At 37.9% G+C, this 25,684-nt stretch overlaps 1 protein-coding gene across 2 annotated transcripts in view; it reads left to right on the top strand.

Annotated features, from left to right (window-relative positions):
• The window catches only part of RAB27B (RAB27B, member RAS oncogene family), a 199,630-nt gene that overhangs the window by 125,430 nt on the left and 48,516 nt on the right, over nucleotides 1–25,684 (top strand). Inside the window, exon 1 of one of the 2 annotated variants that reach the window (XM_049782158.1) lies at nucleotides 4,720–4,803. The exons of the other annotated variant lie outside the window; for it this stretch is intronic. The gene's annotated coding sequence lies outside the window, so the exon portion shown is untranslated. Of the gene's footprint in view, nucleotides 1–4,719; nucleotides 4,804–25,684 lie in introns of those variants that run through there. 2 annotated transcript variants of the gene reach the window in all.

Here is a 25,684-nt window from a genome sequence, read left to right as displayed (position 1 = left end):
AAATTATTTTCTTTTATTTATTTATTTTTTTTTTTTGTGTGTAGACCTTCCTACTGGAGTGGATCCTTAAGCTTTTCTCTGAGCCTAGAGAATTCACTTTTCTGTATCTTGTTCGTTTAACTTGATTCTTCTGATATCATCTCAGCTTCTTTCTTGATTTGGAAGCTTTCTTTGGGCATCCTTTTTTAAAAAAAATGCAGGCAGTCTATTTTTGAATCCTTGCATGTCTGAAGATATCTTTAATTAAATTTGCTGACATTATGTACATGAGTACAAATTCTAACTTCAATATAATTTCATTTTGAAAATATAAAAACATTTATATGATTTCAGAATCCATTATTGCTCATAATAAACCAATGCATTTTTTATTTTCTTCATGATATGATCTATTTTATATTTATGGAGAATGTTTATGTATTTGTGTCTGAGCTTCTAATATTTTAGGCTAATATATAATAACTTATAGTTAATTAATTGATTAAAATGTTATTTTCTGGACTTTTAAGGAAACTTTAGATTCCCCAAACTCTTGGCTTACATTAATGAAATAAATTTTATTATTTCTTTAATTAATTTTTTACTTCTTTCTTGAGAGGAAGAATTTCCCCTAAAGTTCCTGATATTCCTATTTAGCAGAAATTAATTTCCTTTTCTTCAAAATATTATTTTTAAAGTTTCTTGGATTATTTTCTAAAGAACTTTGCAGCTTAGTTTTATAATCCTGAAATTTTTAGTATATTTTAAATTTTATAAGATTTTCTTTTTTTTGTCTTGTATGTATATGTTTTATAAATTTATTTTCTGTAGGAAAAGATAAGTGCATGTTTTCCACTGATCATATCAAATGACAAAGAATTCTAATTTACTTTCTCCTGAAAACAAGCCCATTCTCCTTGAAGGCTGTGTTTAACAGAGAGAGGGACAAAAAGCTGTTTGATCAGGTAATACTGGGAAAGGAAATCTTGGGTTCAAGTATCCTGCAGACAGGGGCCTAACAAATCTGTATTCACCTGCCACCTGGCATCCTTCTCTGGTGACGTTCTTCCTCTGAGCCTAAACTTCTTTTGCTTCTCTATGGAGAATTGTCATCTTCTTACCCATAAGAATGATTTTCTTTAACCCTCTTAGAAAACATGCTGTGGATAACTTCCTGACTTCCAAATAATCTACCAAGCTTACACTGGATTTACGTTTTTCTAAAAGCCAATCACAGCTTAGTTTTCCATTAAATGTCTGGTCTATCTTTCCTTCTAGTTATTTTTAATTTGTTTATTTGTTCATTTTATGTTTGTTTGTTTGTTTGATTGTTTGGGGCCACACCTGGTGATGCTTAGGGGTTACTCCTGGCTATGCAGTCAGAAATCGCTTCTGGTTTGGGGAACCAGGTGGGATGCCGGGATCCAAACAAGGTCTGTCCTGGGTCAGCTGCATGCAAGGCAAATGCCCTACTGCTGTGCTGTTACTCTGGCCCAAGGTCTGCCTTTTATTCTATTTGTCTTTGTGTTTTAATAACATTTAAAAGGAGTTTGGGGAAGATAAAATGTATGAGGTGATCTGTATGGCATTTTTAATCAGACGTCCTTCTGTACATTTATTTCTATATCTATTTACGTCTCTGTATAATTCAATATCTGAGAATTGATAACCCCATGAAGACAGACTGACATCTATTTAATCCATGTGCACAAACTTCAGATTGAGGAAGGAGTTTATTTTTACTATGACATCAGTGGACATCAATTCGTTTTCACTGATTTTTCTCAGTTCTCCTGTTCCATTCTAGTTGTGGACCCAAGTGGCCATGCAGCGCTTTTTTGTGTTCTCACACCACATTCCCCTCCCTGGAGTTCCTTTTCCCCCAGAAAAGCTAAAGTTCCATGATTCACAAATAGTCTCACTATGTCTCACTGTGCCTCTCATCCTTAGAACCTGAAAGTCAGGACCTTAATGGCAAGGGACTCTAGGACAGCTGTCTTTATAAGAAGATACACTTGCATGGATGGGGAACAGTTTCAGGAGAGTTGATGCTAAATGTGTATTAGATTTTTTCCAAGTTGGAATATCCATAACCTTTAGGAAGCAACACAGTGTAGTTACTATAGTCACCACATGAGCTCCACCTTCCTGACCAGTGTTCCCTTCGCAACCTCAATGATTCTGGGAATTGTGGACAATTACCCAACCTTAGTTTCTTCACTTCTAAAATGGGACATTAAATATAATTGATGCCTTGCCTATAAAAGAGAGGTTGTGTAAGTCAAATGAGAAGATCTATGAGCAAGGCCTTTATAAAGTTGATTGCACGTAGGAGATAATACCTACTTGGATTAATAAAGTGAACACATTTATCAGGTGAAGATTTATAGGTGATATCTACATGGCACTTTCATACTATTCTATTTATTTTGGAATTGCTTAAATGTAATGTTACATGCCTTTTATTTTATTGGGGAATATTTTTAGTTTTACTTGGTTTTGATTTTTTGTACCACACCCAGTGAAGTTCAGGGCTTATTCCTGGTTCTGCACTCAGGAATCACTCTTGGGAGTGCTCAGAGGACCATATGGGATGCCAGAGATTGAACTGAGGTTGGACTGCATGCAAGGCAAGTTCACTAGCTGATGCTCTATTGCTCTGGGTCCCATGGGGAAATACTTTTAAATAAATATATAATATATATTCACTAAATATAAATATGTGATATATATTGACTATATACTGAATACATATGTAATAGTGAAATATATATAGTAATAGTGAAATAGATTCAGGGTTGTTATTGTTTTTCTTTTGATCTCTATCGAGGTTTGTGGACACATCAACTATTGTTGATGAATGCAAAGTCGATTTGCCATACACATAAACTCCTAGCATATCTCTTTTTGAAAATTCAAAAATCAAATCCCTTTAATATTTATGGATTGGGCCTTATTTGGTGGGGGGGGGGATTGTTAAAATAAAGTATAGTGAGCACTTACACAGAACTGCCTTTGTGCTGGTAGCTTTTTTTTTTTTCCCTTTCTGTGACCTTCACTACTATGAACCTTTCCATTCACCATCACACTAAAAGGCAGTTTACAACCCAGCTTTCAAAAAAGTATTGAGGCACTGAATAGAATTTTCTGATTTTTAAAAGTAATATTGGTAGGGCCAGAACAATAGCATATTGGGTAGGATGTTTGCCTTGCATGCAGTCAACCAAGGTTTGATCCCTGGCATCCAGTACGGTCCGGAGCTCACCGGGTGTAATTTCTAAGCACTGAGCCAGGCGAAACTCCTGAGCGAAGCCATGTGTGCTCCCACTCCCCAAAATTACAAGCCACCAGCTTTCTCAGAAATCCAAAGCTTTCCCCCACTCTCCTTCCTAAGTCACTTGGCTGTCTTTGAAGTTGGTATTGGGGAATTTGAGGGGCCCCTTTAAAGCTGCTCCCTAGGGGCTGGAGCAGTGGTGCAGGCTGTAGGGCATTTGCCTTGCATGCGCTAACCTAGGACAGACTGCGGCTCAATCCCCCAGAGTCCCATATGGTCCCCCAAGCCAGGGGCGATTTCTAAGTGCATAGCCAGGAGTAGCCCCTTAGTCTTCTTACTATTTAAAGACCCGAATGTAGCAACAATTTTGGAACAGTTTTGTTTGATTTTTTTTTTTTTTTAATCAAGAAACATGTCAAGAGGCTGGAGCGATAGATAGTATAGCAGGTGGCAGCCCGTTATGGAGAAATCCCTGATGGCAAAGCCAGGAGCAAGCCCTTAGCACTGCAAAAAACAAACAAACAAACAAACAAAAAACAATAAAAGACACATCACAGATTGCATAGACTCTAAAGACTCTCCTGCTTCTTCTTCTGCCTTCTTGAGTCTCTCTGCACACCAGGAGAAACTTCAGTCTGCAGGAAGGCAACAGCAGAGCGCTGTCCAGAATTTTTGTTGGGAGCAAAAAAAATTTATTTTTCTAAAAAATGAATCCAAAGTGTGTAAGAGTATGCTCGACCACGTAGTAGATAGCTAATATTTACCCCATAAATATGTGTATTTCTGCCTTTTTTTTACCCCCCCAAATATTTATGGATCTACCAATCTCAGAAATAGAACTGGTGCAGACAGACAGGCAGACCCCAGACAGACTCGAACTAGATTCCTTTCCTTGCAACTCCTCGTTGGGTACCCAGGCCCTGGCTTTCCTGGAAAAGTCCGGGTGCAATTCCTCCTGGGGAGGGGGGATTAATAGGGAGGGAATGAGAGCCCTCAGCTCTCTATTCCCAGTGCTCAGAGCTCTCAGATAAGGGGAATCAACTCAAAGTCTCCAGGGCAAAGCCAAGGAATGCCAAGGCGCTGTCAGCCGGCACTGGCAGCCGGAGACTTTTAGCCCAGGAGCTCCGAGTGTTGAGTCACCAGCACGCTGGGCCCGTGGGGCGCTGGCACATCCGTGTCGGGCTTGGGGAGACACGCCTCCTTCTCACACAAACCTCCTGAAGCCAGTCCGGGGTGGTGCTACAAGTCCGGCCACTTGCCCTCCTCCAGGGCTGGGGCTGCATCCGCGGGAGTGGGAGCGATCCTGCGCCACAGGTTGGGATCGGGCTGTGGTCCCCAGGAGCTGAGCCCCGTGCAGTATCTTTTGCAAGGAGCGAGCGAGTCCCGGGGTTCGGGAGAGCGGCTGGCGGCCTCGGAAACCTGGCACGGGCACCCTCCGAAAGTGGGCAGTTCTGGTGAGTGGAACCGCAGCTCCTGCAGGAATGTGCGTCCTCCCTCCCTTCCTGCCTGCCTTTCTCTCCAGCTTCGGGCTGCAAGCAAGTGAGACCTGAGTGTGGATGCAGAGCTTCTAGTGTAGGGGTGTAGGGGGTCTAAGGGTGGGCATGCCTGGGGCACCCCAGGCTGAGAGTGTGAGCACCACCACCCCCAGTCCAAGACGATGCAATAACCCTCCAGGAAATACCGGGCACCCCGGTGAGGACGCACCTGGAAAAACCCAGCTGTTCAGCTATTGGGAGGTATTTGCATCTCAAACAGCTGGTTAGAATCGAAGGCCCCGGGAGGTAAAAAGCAGGGCACAGTCAAACCTATTTCTCTCCCCTTGAGTCGCCGGAGCTAAAGAGTGATTAATCAGAGCAGTAGTGGGAATCTTGCGGGTGTGTTTTGAGGGTCACTGAAGGAGAAGGAATGGAGAGAGGCCAGGTGGACAAGCGACAGGACACGTCTTTGTATTTCTTAAAGGACATCGCCTCCTGAGAAACCAAAGGTCATTTCTCTCTGGCAGGCTTGTCTAGACCCTGTACCCGCTGAATTCGGACCCAGGTCTGGCCTTCTGCTAAGAGTGTGTGAGTGCTGGGTGCGGATCCGATCTTTCGCTGAGTTTTCCCATCGTGTCTGCTTCTCTCTGGAAACTGCTGAAGCGGGTGGAACGTGACTTTTGCAAGCCAGAGGCTGAGTTCCAGGAATAATTGTGTCTGCTGTAAGTCCCCCTCCGCGTGACAGGTTCACTGGGTTTTTATTTGAAGAGCAGATATTTAAAGGGGGGGTGTTAGCCGTTTTATTAGTACATTATAAAACCCATCATAGCTTCTGGATTATTAGTAGCAGAATTTTTATCTAATAATGCCTATGAAGTTTGAAACATTTCTGTTCCATATTGTAAACATATATAATCATGTGTATAGGATTTATGTAGACATGTTTAACTCTCAGTTGAAAAAAGTTTAGAGAAGATGGCCTTCAAAGGTATGTCCTGAGATATTTAAATTTATTGATTTTTCCATTTCCTATAAAGTTCAAGTTGTAGTGTCAGTCATACGTGGTTATGACTAGGATAGGAGGGGGAGGGGACATAGGGCACTATCCTAGCACTCCCAGATGGAACTGATCACTGACCCTCCTTTAAGGTATTTGTTTGTTTGGGGCCACACCTGGAAGTACTCAGGGGCTACTCCTGATCCTCTGAGCTCAGTGTTCAGGGGACTTTACCATATGAGTTTGAACCGGGTTATCTGTGTGCAAAGTAAGTGCCTTAGTTCTGTTCTATCTCCCTGACCAAACAAATTCTTATGAATGCCCAAAACTCTTTTGACCAATCTATCTATCTATCTATCATCTAATAGTAAGGAGGCCTTTTCTGTGCGAGAACTGACTATGGCCTCCTGTAAAATGTTACCATCAATGCTTTCGAAAAGAAAGCAAAGCTGTTCAGATAAACTGGCAGAGCCTGTTCTTGTACTTGCCAAGAAGGAATAAAAGGAATTTGTCAAATGTAAGCAAACCTTGACTAGCTCATAGGCCTTTGCTAGAGCAGAAATTTTTGACCGGATAGGGAAGGTGATCCTAATAGAAGTGATTGTCTCAACTTCTCACCAGCTTCTACTAAATTTATCTGCTGGTTTCTGACTTACTTTTTATTTTACTCTCCTCCTGAAAAAGTGGAATTCTTCCAAAACTCTAGGTGAACAGAAGTTGGCTCTTTTCTCACCCTTACACCAAGAAGTTTCTGGATAGTGTTTTCTATTTGTCTTTTAGGATGGTAAGCACCAATCATAGAGCAATTATTCATCCAGTTTCTTGGTCTGATTCATCAAGGCAGGTTAATTGTCCATTCAGCTCTTATGCAAGTGATTGTGATGGGGAAGGCTGGAAGAAAGCAATTATAGTAAAAACAGAACAAGCCACATATTTCTCTGCAATGATTGCAACTAAAGGGGGTCAGCTTCTGTTTGTTTCTGGGCCATAACCAGCAGTGCTTGGTAGTTACTATAGATTTGTTTCTTTGGAACATTCCTGGTTGTGTTTGGGAAGCCATGCAGTGCTGAGGATCAGACATGAACTCTCTATGTACAAAACCTTAACTTCAGTCATTTGAGCTCTTTGGTCTCAAGAGGGGTGGTGATATTTTCAATTCATTAGTTAGGAATCTATCACTGTGGGAAATGGAAGCATCAATAAGTATAATAAACCTATCATGAGCCCCATATGTGAAGTTGAGAGTATTCATTTGATTCATGACTTTTGTAACCATTCTTCATTTCTCCAAATATTAACCATCTCTCTCAGACCCTTCTAAAATGGAAGATACTTGTCTAGAGTATCAATTGTCAGAATAAGCCCAAAGAAACTTCCCAGCATTTGTCTTGTTTTTGTTTTTGTTTTTTGTTTTTGGGTCACTTTGGCAGTGCTCAGGGGTTACTCCTGGCTCTATGCTCAGAAATCGCTCCTGGCAAGTTCAGGGGACCATATGAGGTGCTGGGATTCAAACCACCATCCTTCTGCATGCAAAGCAAGCACACTACTTCCATGCTATCTCTCCAGCCCCAGCATTTGTCTTTTTTACTAAGCAACTGCTCAATCTATTGAGAAATTTCTTGGATATTTGTTTCAACAAGTAATATGAAAAGCGTTGAACATGGTTCTTAATTTCTGGGTGAACATACATGAACAAAACAACAACCAACATTGACTCTTAGAGTTTGCTTTTTTAACAGAGAAATGGAGTGAAGTATATGAGCCATTGGAATTTATAGTACTTGAGACCTACTTACTGAAGAGAGACAAAAGGCAGTTGAGGCCCTCAGAAGTGGATTGCCCTCAAGATGGATGTCTGTTGGGGGCATCAGTCAGTTGTCTAGGAAAGGTACAATGAGATGGAATTGAGCATTGGTCTAAAGCAAAGCAATCTAGGAGTGTCTGGTTCTGAGGAGGAACAGTGTTCTAGACAGAAGGGCTGACAAAGAGGAGCTTACCTGGCATCTTCCAGGAACAGCTAATAGGCTTGTGTACCTGCACAGCAATTTTGAGGAGGTGTCACAGGATTTTGGGGGCAGGGACAGTTTGGATGCTGCATCTCAGTGGGCTTTGAAGCTTCCAAGAAGTCAGTCAGCCTTTGATATGTCTTCTGGGTGAAATGAGCAGCTATTGTGATTGATGTGTTGTCAACTGACATTCCCTTCAACATGTGTATCCATGGGGTGATTTGGGATCAGTAGCAACTTTGACAGGAGATAGAATACTTAAAAACAAGAACTAAGATGAGCTAACTAAAAATTTCTAGAAAGGCATCTCACAGAATCCCCTAAGTGACAACTAGAAAAATTTATGGCACTATACAGAAGCTTTAATCTCCATTAAATATCTATTTGGGATTCTTCCTAACTGGTTCTCAGGGCTCCCCTTCCAGTGATTCTCAGTCAATCAGGTGGGCCCATCAATGCAAGGACCTGAATAGGAAGTTCTTGAACCACAATGACCATAAAGGAGGTGCCAGGCTCCTAGAGTCACACCTAAAGATGCTTCAGGACCATGTGATGCCAAAGTTCAAAACTAGGATGGTCACATGCCAGGCAAGCATCTTTCCCCAGATACTAATTTTCCAGCCTTCATAAAATTCATTTTTAAAAAATGGCTTTAGATAAGCAAAGGACAGAAAAGGTAGAAGTGATTCATGAGCTGTGTAGTAGAAGTCTCATATCCCAATTCTGGGGGCATTGGAGAATGAGGGTCTGGAAGCAACACTGACACCAGGAAATAATCCACACAAGGTTAGGGAGATAAAACAAGTTTAGTAATTTTCACCAAAAGCTATCTGCAAGTGGGCAAAAGGGTATCAACAGGCAGGCAGGCTAGCTATTGGGTCAAAACCAAAAGTTTCTCTGGTCTTTGTTAGGAAGAGTCTGACCACCCCCATGGGTAGAAAACAGATAGGGGTAGAGGGCCAATCCAGAAGTACTTTTCTTTTTTTTTTTTTTTTTTTTTGGTTTTTGGGCCACACCCTGTGACGCTCAGGGGTTACTCCTGGCTATGCGCTCAGAAGTTGCTCCTGGCTTCTTGGGGGACCATATGGGACGCCGGGGGATCGAACCGCGGTCCATCCTAGGCTAGCGCAGGCAAGGCAGGCACCTTACCTCCAGCGCCACCGCCCGGCCCCCCAGAAGTACTTTTCACCCAGGAGTGACAAGCACTTGCAAAGTAGAATTATCCTGAAAAAAGAAGAACCAGTTACTCCAACAGATAAGCAAAGGAAAGAGCTGCAAATATCATTATGAAAAATAGCAAAACCCAGAGCGCACTGAAGTTTGAGGACCATGCTAAGGAAAGTAAAGTCTCCTCTGGAATTGTTAGAGCAAAGCAGAGAAAAAAGAAGCCTGTGAGTGTAGGTGAAAGTAGGATTGCTTCGTTTCTACTTTGCTTCACTCTTCTTCAGAAAAGAAAGTGGTGTGGGGCCCAAGCCACAGCTCAGTTTGAGCAAGAACACAGCGGGTAGGGCATTTGTCTCGCAAGGTACCAACTTGGGTTCAATCCCCAGCATCCCATGTGGTTCCTTGAGCATGCCAGGTATAATTCCTGAGCCAGAAGTAACCCCTGAGCTCAATGCCGAGTGTGGTTAAAAAACAAAACAAAGAAACTAAGCAGTGTACAAAAGAATTGGAAGGGACAGATGGCACTAAAAGAAAATTTAAAGGCAGAGAAAGCTGCGAAGTTACTCTCACTGCAAATGTCTACTTTAAATAGGAGTGAATGATGGGAGTGGTAAGAAAGCCTACATGAGCAATAATGGTATCATTTGAGGTGGGGCCTAAAGGATAACTGAGAGCCAATGAGATGGACAGCTGGGAAATAACAATCATAGAGCAAAAGTTCCTGACCTAGGAAAGTGTTGACAGTATTCAATGAGCTCACAGAAAAGTTTGGAAAGTAGAAAGCAGGGATTGGGGAGGAGCCCCAAGCAAGACTAGAGTGATTACTTTGTAAGTCATTGTAGGAACTAGAAAAGATAAAACACATCCACTGGTAAGGTCAACTACATCACTGGTGTGGAGGCCTATTCTGAGAGGTTGTAATCAATACTGTTCCTTTTCTCTTCCAAAGCTGTGATCCTACAATCCATTAATACAAGTTATTTGATGTTTGATAGATCTTGTAGATCACAAATTATAGAATAATATTGAAGGTTTAGTGAACACTTTTTTTTTTAAATAAAGAGATCAAATTCCATGGTAGCTACCAAATAAACCAAATGTATAATATCTTAAAATGTTGAGACAACAATTTTGAGCAGATAAAATAATATTTAAAGTTATCAGGATTCATCTATATAGTGCTGAAAATTGTTTCCTGAAAACTAGACCTGCGTGTCATCTCTCCATGGGATTTAAATCAATTTAAACCCATTATTAAGCCTGTCCATCAAAAACTACTAAATGGTGACTAGTGTGTAGCTAAGGAGATGGTACTTAATCTTCTCAAGGCCTGGCTTCCTCCTGCGTGAAATAAAAGGAAGACCTTGATTGTTTTAATATCCCAAACTCTAGACCAAGGCAACCTGAAATTATATCTCATATTATTTCCTGTTTCTCTCTTACTTTTCTTTCTCTCCTGTCTTTTTTCTACTAATATATCTATTATCCATTTAGATAGACACACTCAAAGAGATATAGACTTGTATGTATGTATGTATTTATGTCCATATACATAAAAAGAAAGAAGGAACATTTTACAGGTGCTCTATAAAATAGGGAAAGTCATTTTAAAAGTCTTTGAGAAAAATATGTAAATATTTTCTTTCTGTAATACATTAATTTATATTAGATTTTAGTGAATTCAGTTCTCCCCAATCTGTTATCTTCTTCCTTCTCTCTGAAACTTGCTTAGAAATGAAGGTGCATATTCTGATCAAAGAAAATGTAAGAACAAAAATAATTGGAAAAATAAAATAGTGCTTTATATGGTATTTGTCCAGACTAAGTTAGACCATGGCCTCAGTTCTGAGAGCAATGCAGTAAAGGAACCTTTCAATTTTTATGGTTTGTGATTCAATTTATTCTATTGACATAATAAAAATATTTTGGTGATAATATTTCTGGACATGTATAAGATGAAAAGGAATAAAATAAAATTTTCAACAAGTGGAAGAAAAGTTAGAAAAAAATAAACTTTTCCCAAGATTCAAAGTCTCTTTGGCACCTCTTTGGAAAGACTTAGCCCTTTAATATCAGGTTTTCTCTCAAGTTCAAGTACTCATCAGAATAATTTCCCCTATTTGCTAATTTTTTAATTTCTCAAATATCTGCTAATTTCTTGATTCCACGAGTAAATAGAAATGCTGCAACTATATGCACACTTATTCTCACCATCTGCTACTATCTTTATTTGTTGTCTCTTTATCAGTGTTTCTTTATCTTTATTATTAATGTACTTCAGGGTTTGAAAGTAAAAGTGTCTATTAGAAACAATTCTAAAAATATTACAGGTTGGGAATATATCTTGGGAATATAAAGTGCATATTTTGCATGTATAAAGTCCTAGGTTTTATCTCTAGCACACATACATAAAAATGCAAAAACCTATAATATTTTAAAAAATATTGTTTTTAATAAGAAAGAAAACCATAATAAAGCAGACTCAAATAACCAGATTATTAAATGAGAAGTGAAGGGATTTTTTCTATGCACATTAAAATAGGCTGAAATAATTAGGACACCAGGAGAGAAAGGTCTTCTTGATTTCTTAGTTGGAAATAGAATGAAATCTTCATAGTAGTAATATAGAGACATGAGCAACTTAGGGTTCACTTATCTCTGTTTCTCTAAGTGTTTTCAAGTGATTTATACATAACATCCTAAATCTTGCCATATAGATATTTTTTATCTTTTCTAATATCAAATGCAAATAAACTATGTAGGAGGTATAATTTGAACTTGTTAGTGCCATTTTAGTGTTTCTCCTTAGCTGAGCTATCCTCTCTTCTCCTCAGGAATTTACACAGCCAATGAAAATTCATTGCATTTGAGAATGCAAACACTGTTCTTGGATAAAGGTAGGGCAAAATGAAATTGGAGTGTAAGAATCAGTGTCCAGTGTATTTTGTCTAAACAAGGGGGCATGGTCTGCTCTGCAGACTAAGAAAGTCTGGTGCAAGTGAAAGGAAGTCTTAAGAGTGTATAATGGGTTCTATCTCACAAACCATGTATTAATAACTGAGTCATGTGAAGGTTATTTTTTCTTGAATTATAATGTTCTAATCTGGAGTTCCCAACAACTTTCTAGTCAAGGTTCTGAGTTATAAAGTGGTTTTCATTTCTGAAAAGGACATTTTGACTTTTAACTATTATAGGGCTCTCCCCAATAGTGCTTGGAACAGTGGTTACTCCCAGCAATACTTAGCGTTGATTTGACTGTTCAGTGCTCTGATCTGAAGGTTCTGGAGTAACCATAGCTGTAGCCAGTGGTACTCTGGGGGCCATGTAGGCCAGGAAACAAACTCAGGCCTTTGAGCTAGCTCCCCTTTTCTCAGGTTAACAATTTTATTTTTGTTTTTGCCATACCCACCAATGCTGAGGGCTTAATGGAGACTTACTCCTGGCTCTATGCTCAGGATCACTCCAAGTATTCAGGAGACCATATACAGTACCAAGGTTGTCCATGTGAAAATCAAGTGCCTTCACTTTGTACTGCCTTTTTGGCCCACCACTTTGACTTTTAAAAAGCAGGTAATGTGCTTGCCTTGCACATGTCTGACACAGATTTATCCCTGGCTTCCTGTGTGGTTTCCCAAACATTATTAAAAGTAACCCTGAGCATTGTCAGGTATGCTCCTTCCACCCTCAAAATAATAGATGGGGTACAAGGAATCATAAACCAGTTTCTAATCTTATAGTTACTGGTTACAGTTAGTCTAAGATAGTACTGCTAGTTATTAAAATAGATATAGTAGTATTCAAAAAAGACAGATTTGACATCTTGAGAAGAGAGAAATAAAATAAAAGAGAAAAAGGAATGATTTAAAATTATAAATGTTTCCCCAAGATAAATTATTACCAGAAGAAATGTTTTTACATGCCTTTCTAATGTTTTATTTTTTAATAACCAATTTTTAAACTTAAGTGTATATAGAAATAGAAATTGTAAAAGTTGAAGAAGTAGCTTAAAGCTGTCTTCTGATTAGTTTCTTTTTTTAACCAAAAATAAGATAGTGCATATGAATCACTTGATTCAGTATTATTCATATCTTGGAGAATCTAAATTCAACTCCAATGGAATGAACTTGAGAAAAAATGAAGAGTTAATTATTTGAAAGTAACTGACTTTATTCATTAGAATAGTCTTATGATGTTAAAGCCGATGATAACAATTTCATCTCTGATAAAAATTTGTTTGTCTAATTGCTATCTTAAAAGACATCAAGTATCATTATGTGTCAGCAACATCTATTTTAGTTTTAAAGATGAAAAAAACACATTTTTATGCTTGAAGTACTCAAAATGTGATAAATTAGCAAGCAAGATGAGTATAAAAAATAGTCCAAATGATAAGGCTTAAGTTAGTGGTTTGAATACAATATTTTGATAATAAAGAAAAAGATAAACTTAAGGGATTTATTGTAGAAAGATTGCTTGAGGGAGGATAATTATTTTAAAATGCAATTAGCTTATATAGTCTAAGATTAAAGAAGAAAAGTCAGATTAGAGAAAACTTTAACAAGAATAGCATTGGAAGAATGGAGTGTTTTTGATTGTAATTTTAATTTCTGGTTTTAATTTTGCTTGCCTACATGCTAAGTCCAAACCAAAAAATGGCAAGTTCTGTTTAAGTCACATTTTAAGTATTTAAAAGAAAACTTATGAGATTCCTCAAGTGATTGAATGTATTGATCAGGCCCACTAATAACATAATAAACTGGCATCCAGTTGATGTTAACTACAGAGAAAAGTCACTTCATTCTCTTCGTTTTCTTTTATTAAAAACAGTTTTAGAAAAATTAAAGACATTATTACTAGATTATTCTCATTTTACTTGGTGACTTTAGTTTTGTTCTGCTGCATATGAACTTATGAAATATTTAACTTTAGAATGCATGATAGCATGACAAAATACATGATGAACTTCCAAAAGAATTCAGCAAGAATCAGAGAGATAGTACAGTACTTAAAGCACTTGCTTTGCACACAATAGACCTGGGTTTGATTCCTGGTACCATATATGGTTTTCTTTTCTTTTTTTTTTGGGGGGGGGGTGGGGCACACCCAGCAGTGCTCAGGGATTACTCCTGGCTGTCTGCTCAGAAATAGCTCCTGGCAGGCACGGGGGACCATAAGGGACACCGGGATTCGAACGAATCACTTTAGGTCCTGGATCGGCTGCTTGCAAGGCAAACCCGCTGTGCTATCTCTCCGGGCCCCACATATGGTTTTCTAAGCACTGCCAGAAGTGATTCCTGAGTACCACCAAATGTAGCGTAGCATCTCCAAACCCCTCAGCAATTCAAGAACAACTCCCAAGTAATGATTCTCCTTGCACTTTCCAGTAATATGTAAAATATTTTCCAATAATTTATTCAGTGATTAACTAGGTAAATTATTCTATTACTACTCCCCAACACACATTTCCACTTTACTGTTTTATCCCTATCCTAATTACAAACTTTCCAATTTATTGCTTAAAAAAATAGACAAATATTTACCTTATAAGGATTCCTTTATGAAATCAACTGACTGTCCTTCAACTCTTGGTCTCAGTATTTCTGATTATTAAATAATTTTATGAGAACATTCTGCATGCCTACATGTCCAATTGAGATAGTCTCTCTGTTCCTTTCAATTTCAGGTGTGTAAAGCTTTCTTTGTGATGGATACACTATTTGAGACATCCAGTTCTGAATAAATGTGTTTTTCAGAAAAGCTTTTTGTCAGATGCCAATATTCTAGTTATTTGTGTTCTGATTTTTATAGATAGAGAAGAAAAATCCCAAGCAAAATGTAAATGACTCAGCTATGAGTTAAACACATAATCTATGTATACAAATATACCAGTCAACATTTCTAAGTAGAGTCATGTACACTTTGTTCTTTTTTCTTTCCATATCAATCTAATTATTTGCATGAGTTGCTATTATAATTTAACAAAATTTTCTATATCATCCTCTGTAAGTTCAGCAAATGTTTCATATTAGGAAATAACAGTGAGTGTTTTTTATCTGAGATGTAAGATTTATGAACAGATAAGTTCATATTATAAGCAAAATATTTTTTGCAAAGTATGATATTTATGTAAGAGCATAATGAATATCTTAAAATGTACAAAGATGCTTACCATAAAAATTTTCTTTAGAACTTATGATAAATTTTTGTGAATCACTGTAAATAATGATGATTTAAAATAATTTTTTAACTTTAAAAAATAACCATTTTACATGATTATAAATCACCATAATTAACTTTGAAATATCACCAAAATCAATGAATCAAATTTGGGGGGCTCTTTTGGGAGTTCACACCTGCTATGTTCAGGGTTTACTCCTGACTATGTGCTCAGGAACTATACTTGGAAGTGTTCAGGGATCATTCCTGAAGGTGCTCAGGGATCATACATGGCACAACATTTTTTTCTGGGTCAGTTTGCAAGTCAAATATCCTCCCTGTAAGACTATCTCTCTCTCTATCCCCTGAAAGCAATATTGCTTAAGCCTGTGCTATTGATAAGAAAATTGAAGTTTGATCAGTTTTGTGGCTCAGTTTTACAAACTCCACTTTGCCTTGCTGTATATTTGGAATAATTTTCTTTTGATATGTTTTGGGCCACAACCAGCTATGCTCAGGTCTTACTCTGGTCTGTGCTCAGAGATCAGTTCTGGTAGGCTTAGAGGAACATCTGGGATGCTGTGAGTCAAACCTCGGTTGGTGTTATGAAAAGCAAGTGTTCTATTCACTGTACAGTATCACTGTACAATATCTTCCATTTTTGGATAATATATGCAATAAATTGTGGATATTTCAGAGCATTTAAGTAGTATTTATTTAAATATGTGTCTACTAAATATATATGCATAGACATGCCAGAACATGATAAAGCTGGAAGAAGGCCACAGTAAACAAATATTTTTTAATCTAGTCATATTAGTCTACTTTGATACAATTACCAAAGTTAGTCCAATGGTAATTTAATGTCAAAATTGAACAAAATAATTGATGTGATATGAAGTCTTCTTCAAACCATAGGGCCTCAAGAAAAGGCTATCCAAAAACAAAAATAAATATTTGTATCTACCAACTATTTTCTCTTGACCCAATATTTTCCTGAATGTATATTACAGATATGTGTAAATAAATCTAATAAGCAAGTGAAACAGATACTGTGTGCTTCATCCTCAAGCTAAAATAATAGTGATGATCAAGTATTCTGAGCATTTTCAATTAGAAATGATAGTAATTTGTTCTGCATCAACCTCAGATGGTACAAGAAGTAGATTCATAAGGAATATTTGTTCCTCTAAGCAGGTGCAGGTTCACAACTGTTAACTTCATAGTTGCAGAAATCTGAGAAGTAACACAAAAAGGTACATTTCAATGGGCAGAAATATATTAATTATGGTAAATAAAAGGAAGGCAGTATTTGCCACTATAGACTATGATGGTAGCTTAAGTGGCAGAAACATTTCTAGTATGTGTGAGACCCTGGGTTTGGTCATTGTCACCACATGTAGCATAGGTGGCTTCTGAGCACCATTGGGCCAAAGCAGGACAAACAGTTTTATTGGACAGAACATCATACACATTCTAACTTTCATTTTAATCTACTTGTTTCTAATACTTTGAAATATCAGAATAAATCCTTTGAAATATTTCTACACCTAGTCATTTGCCCAAGTAGAGCTATCTGAATTTCTTTTCAGATGACTGTAATTAAAATACTTTATTTCTTAAAACATAAGATTATTAGAACAACCGTCCCTGGTATCCTCTAATCTGTATGCTAATCACTCATACAAATTGGGTTAGAGTTCCAGTCCAGATGAAGGGCAGGAAGTATAATAAATCTATGGCACTAGGAGAAAAGTCATTTCATAACCCAACGTGGCTTCAGTTGAAGAAGAGGAGTGTCATAATAATCAGGGTGAGGTCTGAAATAACAAGGGTGTGACATTGAGAACCCAGCCAGCTTCTTAAATAAAACACCTTCTGGTCTACAAGTGTGGTTTATCTATATAGCAATATCCTTTACAGGAATTACAATGGAAAGGATGATGAATTCCCATCAAGCATGGTGAATAGCTGTGAGTTAGAGTTTCTATGGTTCTCTGGTGCTAATAATACCCATAATTTTCACCAAACCAAAGATCTAAGAGGATTAATATGTGTTAGAGATAAGCCAAGTGAAAACAGAACAACCCTGGATATTCATTTCTTGGGCTAATTTGTTTTGATTGAGAGATATTTACATGGTGAGGCATAATGTGTACAAAACACGAAATTAGAAGTGTGCAAACTAATATTCCCACTGCCTCCTTTTTCAGAATAAAAAAATCACTCAGCATCCCTTGGACATCTACTTTCTTGAAGTAAGCTAAAAGTAATGCTTCCCCCCACTGAGTTCCAGCACCTGTTCACTTTGCACTGCTGTATTGTGACTGTGGCCTCTTTCTTTAAGGTATACTAGCCCACCTCCACTAACTTCAAATTTTTGTTGTTTTTGTGCCTCACCCAGCAATGTCCAGGTGTTGGATACTCCTGGCGCCCTGCTTAAAATTACTCCTGGCAGGCTCAGGGGACCCTATAGGAAGCCCGAGATCGAACCCAGGCCATCAGAATGCAAGGCAAACATCCTACTCACTGTGCTTATTGCTCCTACCCCAAATTAAAACTTTTCTACTGCAGTCTCCTCACCTTTCTTTAGCATATCAGAGAACTAGAGAGGGTTAGGATTTAACTTTATACCTAGCTTTGACTCTTAACAAAATGTAGCTGGTTTGATCAGTCCACGACTACTAAAACTTTCTTGATTTCAGAAATAAGGCTTCTTTATCTTTCTTCACTGGCATAACCCTTGCAGTTATTTTTTTTTCAAGAGCTTTCTCTTTAAAACAATATAGTTTCCCTATCTCTTCACCTAATGGTGAGATGAAATCAGAAGATGCTCCATGACACCTCAGCTTCAACATAGGATCTGTGTAAAAAAATAAAAAAAAAACAAGATCTCTAATTATAGAAGCCTGATTGAGGTGACTGTGATAGATTAGAACTTTTCCTGGGACCATGAAGAAAGACATTGGGATTGGATAATTAGTATGTCTGGAGTTTGGAGTCGGTCTTACGACAGTATGCTTCAAGTGTAGAGACATCCTGTTTTCTTAGGCCAAAGGTATTTCTTTTCTAATTTCCCCCAATGTTTGCTGTGCCTATGCAAAAACAGAAAAATAAAAACTGCCACACACACACACCCTTTTTTAAAAAAGAATATATTTTTATCTTCTAGATAGGAGGTCTCACCTTTCTCATAGAAGCTTGGGATTTGAATTACTTTGTTTTACCTCATATTTCTGCATCTTTCTACAAATTGAGAAAAGGAAAAAAAAAAACGGTGGATGGGGCCCAGGGGACAAGTGATCTCAGGTACATTGATGCAGGAAAAAAAAAAAAACAGGGTCAGAACTAAATACCCAAGCCAAAGTCAATGACAATAGAACAAAACTATCACAGTCTATACTTAAAATGGGCCTGTTACACTGGTAGGCCAGGGGACTAAGGGTGGAGGTATGGGATGCACACTGAGAACTTTGGTGGAGGGAGGTCAACATTAGTAATGTGAATGGCCCTAATTCACCATTACTATATGCCTGAAATACAACTATAAAGGACTTCACAATAGTTTCAATAAAAAATAAAAATAAAACAAAAACAACTATATAACTTGGCTGACTGGTCCAGGAAACCCACTGTTCTGTCTCTCTCTAGACTTTGGATATGCCTCCTCCTCTAAACAAGTCATCTGCAGCCTTAAATTTTAAGTGAGAGAAGCACAACTGTTCCTTCAAGTTGAACATTTAGGAACTATTGAATGATGTTAATTGAACTAATTTTAATTATGTGTATCAGGGATAAGGGAGGCTTATGGAAAATGAAAGACACAAGAAAAGACCAGACAGTGGAGCAATCAGAATACACATATTTTGTGTGTGTAGTTGGGGGTGCGGTGTTAGGGATCACAGTAGGTGATGCTCAGGGTTTATTCTTGGCTCTGCTCAGTCTTCACTCCTGGTGGTGCTCAGAGGACCAAACACGGCACTGTTTTTTTGAGTCAGGGTTAGCCACATGCAAGGCAAATACCTTACTCACTGTGCTATCCCTCTGGCTGAAAAACACATAGATGTTTATTGCTTAAGTTTGTGATCTTGCAAAGATCAGTTTGTGGTACATCCCATTAAAATGAGCAACATGGAGACCTGAGAGATAGTGCAGTTCTGAGCACAACCTGGTGTGGGAGAGAGAGAGAGAGAGAGAGAGAGAGAGAGAGAGAGAGAGAGAGAGAGAGAGAGAGAGAGAGAGAGAGAGAAAGAGAGAGAGAGAGAGAGAGAGAGAGAGAGAGAGAGAGAGAAAAGAAAGGGAGAGAGCGATAAAGAAAAGAAAGGGAGAGAGCAATAAAGAAAAGAAAGGGAGAGAGGGAGAGAGAGAGAAGAGAGCAAGAAGGAAAGATGGTTCAATATGAATATATTGAGAAGTATATATTCAGGGAGGAGGGAGAAAGGGAAGGAAGGAAGAAGGAAGGAGAAAAGGAAGGAAAGGAAGGAAAGGAAGGACGGCAGGAGGGAGGGAAGCAAAGCTGGAGGGAAAGAGGGAGATAAAGAAGGAATAATAATGTGAGGGGTTAGATACAATGGAAATGGCCTCTCTACACCTTAACACTTTTATTTATTACTATTTATTGTTTACTTTTGTTTTAGAGGGTTACATCTGGGATACTAGGAGACCTATTCTTGGTTGTGTGCTCATGGGACACACTCAATGGTAATCAGTGAAAGATATGGTACTTGGAATCCTACATTCAAAGCATAAACTGCAGACCTTTGAGCTACTCCTCTGGTTTCTTACTTTTTAAAAATCTTTTTCCTGGTGCCAGAGCAATAGCTCAGTGGTAGGGAATTTGCCTTGCACGCAGCTGACCCAGGATGGACCTAGATTCAATCCCCAGCATCCCATATGGTCCCCCAAGTCAGTAGCAATTTCTAGGCAAATAGCCAGGAGTAACCCCTAAGCATCACCAGGTGTGGCACAAAACCAAATAATAATAATAATAATAATAATAATAATAATAATAATAGTAGTAGTAGTAGTAGTAGTAATAATAATATTATTTTTCTTATTTTGATTACTAACATTTGTCAGACTTTATAAAATTTAGGGTTTTTGATTGTTTCATAATGCTACATTATCAGCAACGTTTTTATAGACTTTTATGTTTTTTTTCTTGGCCCTTCATGCCATTAAAATATTGAATGAGAAAACATAACATGAAAATTTAATAAAATGTATTAGTATATGTGTTTCCAGACTCTAGAAAGACTTTTGAATTTGAAAACAAAAAACAGACTTTGACCTATAGCTGAAAAATGGAAGGTTTTTTGGTTCCTTTGGATTCAGGCCACACTCAGTATTGCTATGAACTTATCCCTTCCTGGCTCTGCACTCAAAGATTTCTCCATGGAGGGTTTTGGGACAATCTGTGGTGCTGGGGATCAAACTCTGGGCAAGGTCGATAATGGGCATCCTACCCACTGTACTATCTCTTGGGCCCCAAATCAAGACCTTAAAAGTGAAAGGAAGAATGTTTAAACTATTTTAATTTATAAAAGACAGAAATGGGCAGAGCAATAGTACAGTAGGTAGAGCTTTTGTTTCGCATGCAGTTGATCTGGGTTTGATCCCAGGCATTCCATATGGTACCCTGAGCCTGTCAGGAGTAATTCCTGAGTGCAAAGCCATGAGAAAATCCTGAACACTGTTGGGTATGGCCCAAAAACACAAAAGAAAGACACAATTTTCTGGTTTATAAAATTAAGAAAATTAAGCCATCTTGATTTAATTAGCCATAACATACAAGTAAATAGAAATGAAACTTGATTTATTGACAATAATAAGAACACTTTTTTTCATACCAATGACTGGTATTGGTATCAGTACCTTATAAGCATTCTTGAAAATAGCTACTGAATTAAATCTACATACTGAAAGAAAACAAGTCTCATGATCTGATTTGGGGCGATAAGGAGTGTGGTACAGGAATGTCTGAGTCTAGGGAACTAAAAATCATACCAAGTCATGAATTAATCATTTTATTCTGGACAACTTTTGCATAGATCTAGCTATATATATATATACATACATATATATAGCTATATGTATAACAATATAAGTAGATGCATATACATATATATATCCTTCTGTTCATTCAAAGAGTATGTTTCTTTTTTGTGGAATAAAAAAGAAAACCAAGACTATTTAGATGTTGGCACACATAGTTTCCTATGGAAATTCAAGACTGACAGTGGATCCAATAGCCTGGACTCAGGCCTCTCTGGGTCTTCATGTTTAGCATTCATTCCTAACTTGAAATGAATATAGAATCATAAATCTGTCAGCCTGAAAGAGTTTCTGTGTGGTGAGAGAAAGCATGAAGTAGGAGAAAGCATAATGATAACAGAGCATCAAGGCATCTTTAGCCCCCCTTTGCCCAGCTCTGGCTAACTTGAACTGCAGAAAAACTTGGCTGCCTCCTCAGCACCCCCAGAAACCCCCATAACCATTTAAGGAGCCCGAGAAACTCTCATTTTAGTCTAGCAATAACTTTGGGTCAACTCATTCAAATTATTGACTTACAACGACAATAGAATCAAGAGACCCAAACTAAACAAGCTAAACACAAAATGGATATGTTACACTAGTAGTCCAGGGGGCTAAGGGTGGTGGTATGGGATGCATACTGGGAACTATGGTGGTGGAAATGGCCTAGTTCACTGTCATTATATGCCTGAAATACAACTGTGAAAGACATAATTCACGTGGTTCAATAAAAAAAATTAAACAAAAATAATAAAATAATTATTGACTTAAAAGGCTGGGACTATTGGTTTTGGACCTTTGTGTCTAACAAATAATCCCTTTCCTCTCTGGCCCTCCACCCTGCAATGTAAAGAAGGTAGATCACTTGGGAATATATATATATATATATATATATATATATATATATATATATAAATAGATAGATAGATAGATAGATAGAGAGAGAGAGAGAGAGAGAGAGAGAGAGAGAGAGAGAGAGAGAGAGAGATGTGCAGGCAGAAATTCATTTTGGATAATCTTTCAAAAGCCTTTTACAAGAGAAAACTAAATAGTCCTATAACATAGTCCTGTTTCTGATAAGCTATAAAAATAGTTTTGATTTGAAAAGTGACATTCTGCTACTCCCTGGCAAATAGTTATTCTTCCTCATTAAACAATATATTATCTGAAGATGAGCTCAGGGTAGAACTTTCTCTAACTAGATCCATTCATTGTAATGTGTCAGATTCCACTCCACACACAGCTGTGTTTTGTTCTAGAAGGTCCGGCTCTGATGGGTAATTAGCAATCTCAATGAGTTCATTTTGTTCTCTGTCCAAATGTTAATGAATTGAGGTTATATTACCAAAAAAAAATAAATCAACTCTTTTCAAAAATAACCGAACTGAATTTTCCTAAAAATCTGACTTTGTTCTAAGTATGATCATATTTGCATAAATGTATTTTGTAACTTCTCAAATAGAGGTATTTTTTCAAGTGAAGGATACTTGCATGTGCACTTAAAAATAAACAAAATGCATGCCTCCAGGCAATCTCCTGGCTGTAGGGATACACATTTGTGAAGACAGTACAATGTTGTCTTAGGCTAAAAAGCAACAGGCTGAGGATCCAAACACCAGACTTTCCAATTAGCAGTGATGTAGTCTGGGGCAAGCAAAATGACCTTTCTGAGTTTCAAACTTTTCATTTAAAATATCTCTAGGGTTAAATATAAGGATTAAATTGCTTAACATATGTGAATTATTTAATGAAATAAATTAAACAGAAGGTTTCTGAGATTGATTCTAGAGACTGGCAACTCAATTAAGTGACTGCTGCTATAATATTAGCAATATTATACTTACACAACTCCAATAGAAGCATTTGAGCAAACTCCTATCAATTTTGGATTCTAGTTATATCATAATACTTTGGTTTATCTCCATTGATTCTTCAACCCTATTGTGCACTCAGTGATCTGATCCCATTATTGTTTGGGGCGAGGTAGGAGAAATAAACCAAATGAAAAGATAATAAGTAGAAAATGTGTTTTCTTAGCACAAGTCAAATGTGGGGACCTTTGTTCTAAATCAGAGTTTTTTTCAACTGGGAGCCATGTGATTTCCTATGGGTCCCAGGATACTCCAAAGTAAAATTGGATAAATGAGGGTGCATTTAAGACTAGGGAGATAAATGTTAGGGCTGGGGTGGAGAGCACAGGAAGGAAAAGAAGCTCAGAAGAGACCCATGGTTGAAAAATACTCTCCTAGTAATCATCTTACCTGCAAAGTTACAAGAAACACTTGACAAGGCCACAAGAAAAGAACCAGAAAGTATGATTTTAGAAAGGTAGGGCTATAGAGTGATAAGTTCCAGAGTCATTAATTAATTCTCTTGTGAGTTGGTCCTGCAAGAATTGTTGTATTTGTAATCTAAAAAAAAGGATTTTCTATTAAGATTCAGCTTAAGTGTTAAGTCTTTACCCTACCTGTAAAATGCTTTGGGTGTAGTACAAGATAAAGGAAGCATTCTTTTTTTCTTTATTTCTCAATAACCTCTGCCCAGAAGAACTAGCTATGTTTCAAATTTTGAGCACTGGGGCTTGAGTGGTAGCTAGTACAGTGTGGTATAGTGTTTGTCTTGCACTCAGCTAATCTGGGTTTGATCCCTGACATCTCATATGATCCCCTTGAGTATCCCAGAAGTGATCCATGGCCACAGAACCAGAAATAAGCTCTGAGTACTGTCAGATGTGCTCCCGCCTATACCCCCCAAAAAAGTTTTGAACTCAGTTTTTAATTTCCTATGGGCTAGTTTTTTTTTTGTTTTTTTGTTTTTTTTTAGGAGTAATAAAATGAGATGTATACTTTTATTGTAGAGCTCACTCTGGGCTCTGTATTCAGAGAGTCTACTTTCCTTAGAGATACTCAGAAATAATGCTAGTAAGTTTGGAAAAATAATTTATAATAGACATTTTTGGTGGATAACTTTCTCGGTTAAAATGCCTTCTACAGAAAAACATAATAAAAAATATACCCAAACAGGTAAAATTCCTTTGAATTCCGATTTCTGTCATTCTAATAATGCCTTTGCGATGTAGTTTTGGATTTTTTGTCTTTGGGTTTACCTGCCATTTGTCATGTGAGTGTGAAGGACTTAAGGGAAAGCAATCGAAAAGACATTTCTAAGTTGTAATTTAGGAGTTAAGAAAGCACTATCTTTTGCTAATGAGCCATATTTTTCTGCTTTATTTGTGTTTATATTATGTCCTTATGTTGATGTGTGACAAATTAAGAAATCAAAGGAGTAGAAATCTTGTTCCTGCATTCCAAATTGTTGAGTGCCCTCATTTCCTGAACTTCCTAACCAACAGAACTCCTATAGAGCAATTTTTTTTCAACAAGAAACCCAGGGGTGGGGGGGAATGTTCAGTCCCCAAAAATGCACCAAGAGGAGAAAGCTGATGCTTGCTGGCCCATCAGGTTGGCACACCAAATGTTTTCTTTCTCTTTCTTTAGAGACATGATTTATTAAAAAAAAAAACATGATGTACATAACAGACCACAAAACAATTCTAGTTTCTGCAGCAAAGAACATGATGTATCTGTTACAAGGTCATTTCCTGATCTTTATATCCTCTAGTAAATTTAAGGTTTGGATTTAGAGAGAAGTAATTGAATTCTGTTCTAAGTTTAATTGTCTCCTTTTTTTTTTCAACACTTAGGAAGGTCTCTTGCATATAATTGATGTTCAGTGAATGTTGAATTTTCTTGATACTCTTTTAAAACTGAGCTTGCATTGTGTTCTAAGTTATTTGAATCTGAGAGCACAGATGTTATGAGACTGTAAAGCTATCCTTGGATGTTACATTATTTTACTTTGATAATCTCAGTTCACTTAGAAGCATCTTTAGAGTTAACTATGTTTGAAATGTGAGCATTCAGCAAAAAAGTAGATGAGAGCAAATTCTGTAAGGTCCAGTGAGTTTCTGAAGAAGTTTTCTTGGGTGGCAGTTTATTTTAGTTTTGTTTGTTTGTTTGTTTTGGGTCACACCCAGCAGTGCTCAGGGGTTACTACTGGCTCTCTATGTTCAGAAATCACTCCTGGCAGTTTATTTTATTTTATTTATTTATTTTTGGTTCTTTTTGGGTCACACCTGGCAGTGCTCAGGGGTTACTCCTGGCTCTATGCTCAGAAATCACCCCTGGCAGGCACAGGGGACCATATGAGATGCTGGGATTCGAACCACTGTCCTTCTGCATGAAAGGCAAATGCCTTACCTCCATACTATTTCTCCGGCCCCAGCAATTTATTTTAAAGTATAGACTTGCCCTTTAAAAAGTACAGGAAATTGGGCTCCCTGTGTGTGACACCAGGCGGGGAAAATCTGCGAAAGTACACCGGCCCAGTGGGGCTCAACTGTGAAAGACTGTGAGTGTGACCTGTCTATGTCTGTCTACTGTCCTCTTGCGTGAAACTCTTGCGAGTGGGGCAAGGAGAGGCTCCAGAAACCTCGCTCGCCCTGACGCCATTTTCAGGGAGGGACTTCAGAGCATAAAAACCGGCTAAGATTTGTAAAAGCCAGCTCCCTGTGTGTGACACCATGCGGGGAAAATCCACG

The sequence above is a fragment of the Suncus etruscus genome, chromosome 10 (assembly GCF_024139225.1).
Source record: "Suncus etruscus isolate mSunEtr1 chromosome 10, mSunEtr1.pri.cur, whole genome shotgun sequence".
NCBI classification, from domain to species: domain Eukaryota; kingdom Metazoa; phylum Chordata; class Mammalia; order Eulipotyphla; family Soricidae; genus Suncus; species Suncus etruscus.
Note: the sequence above shows the minus strand (reverse complement) of the source record. Positions and strands in the feature narration are given on the sequence as shown.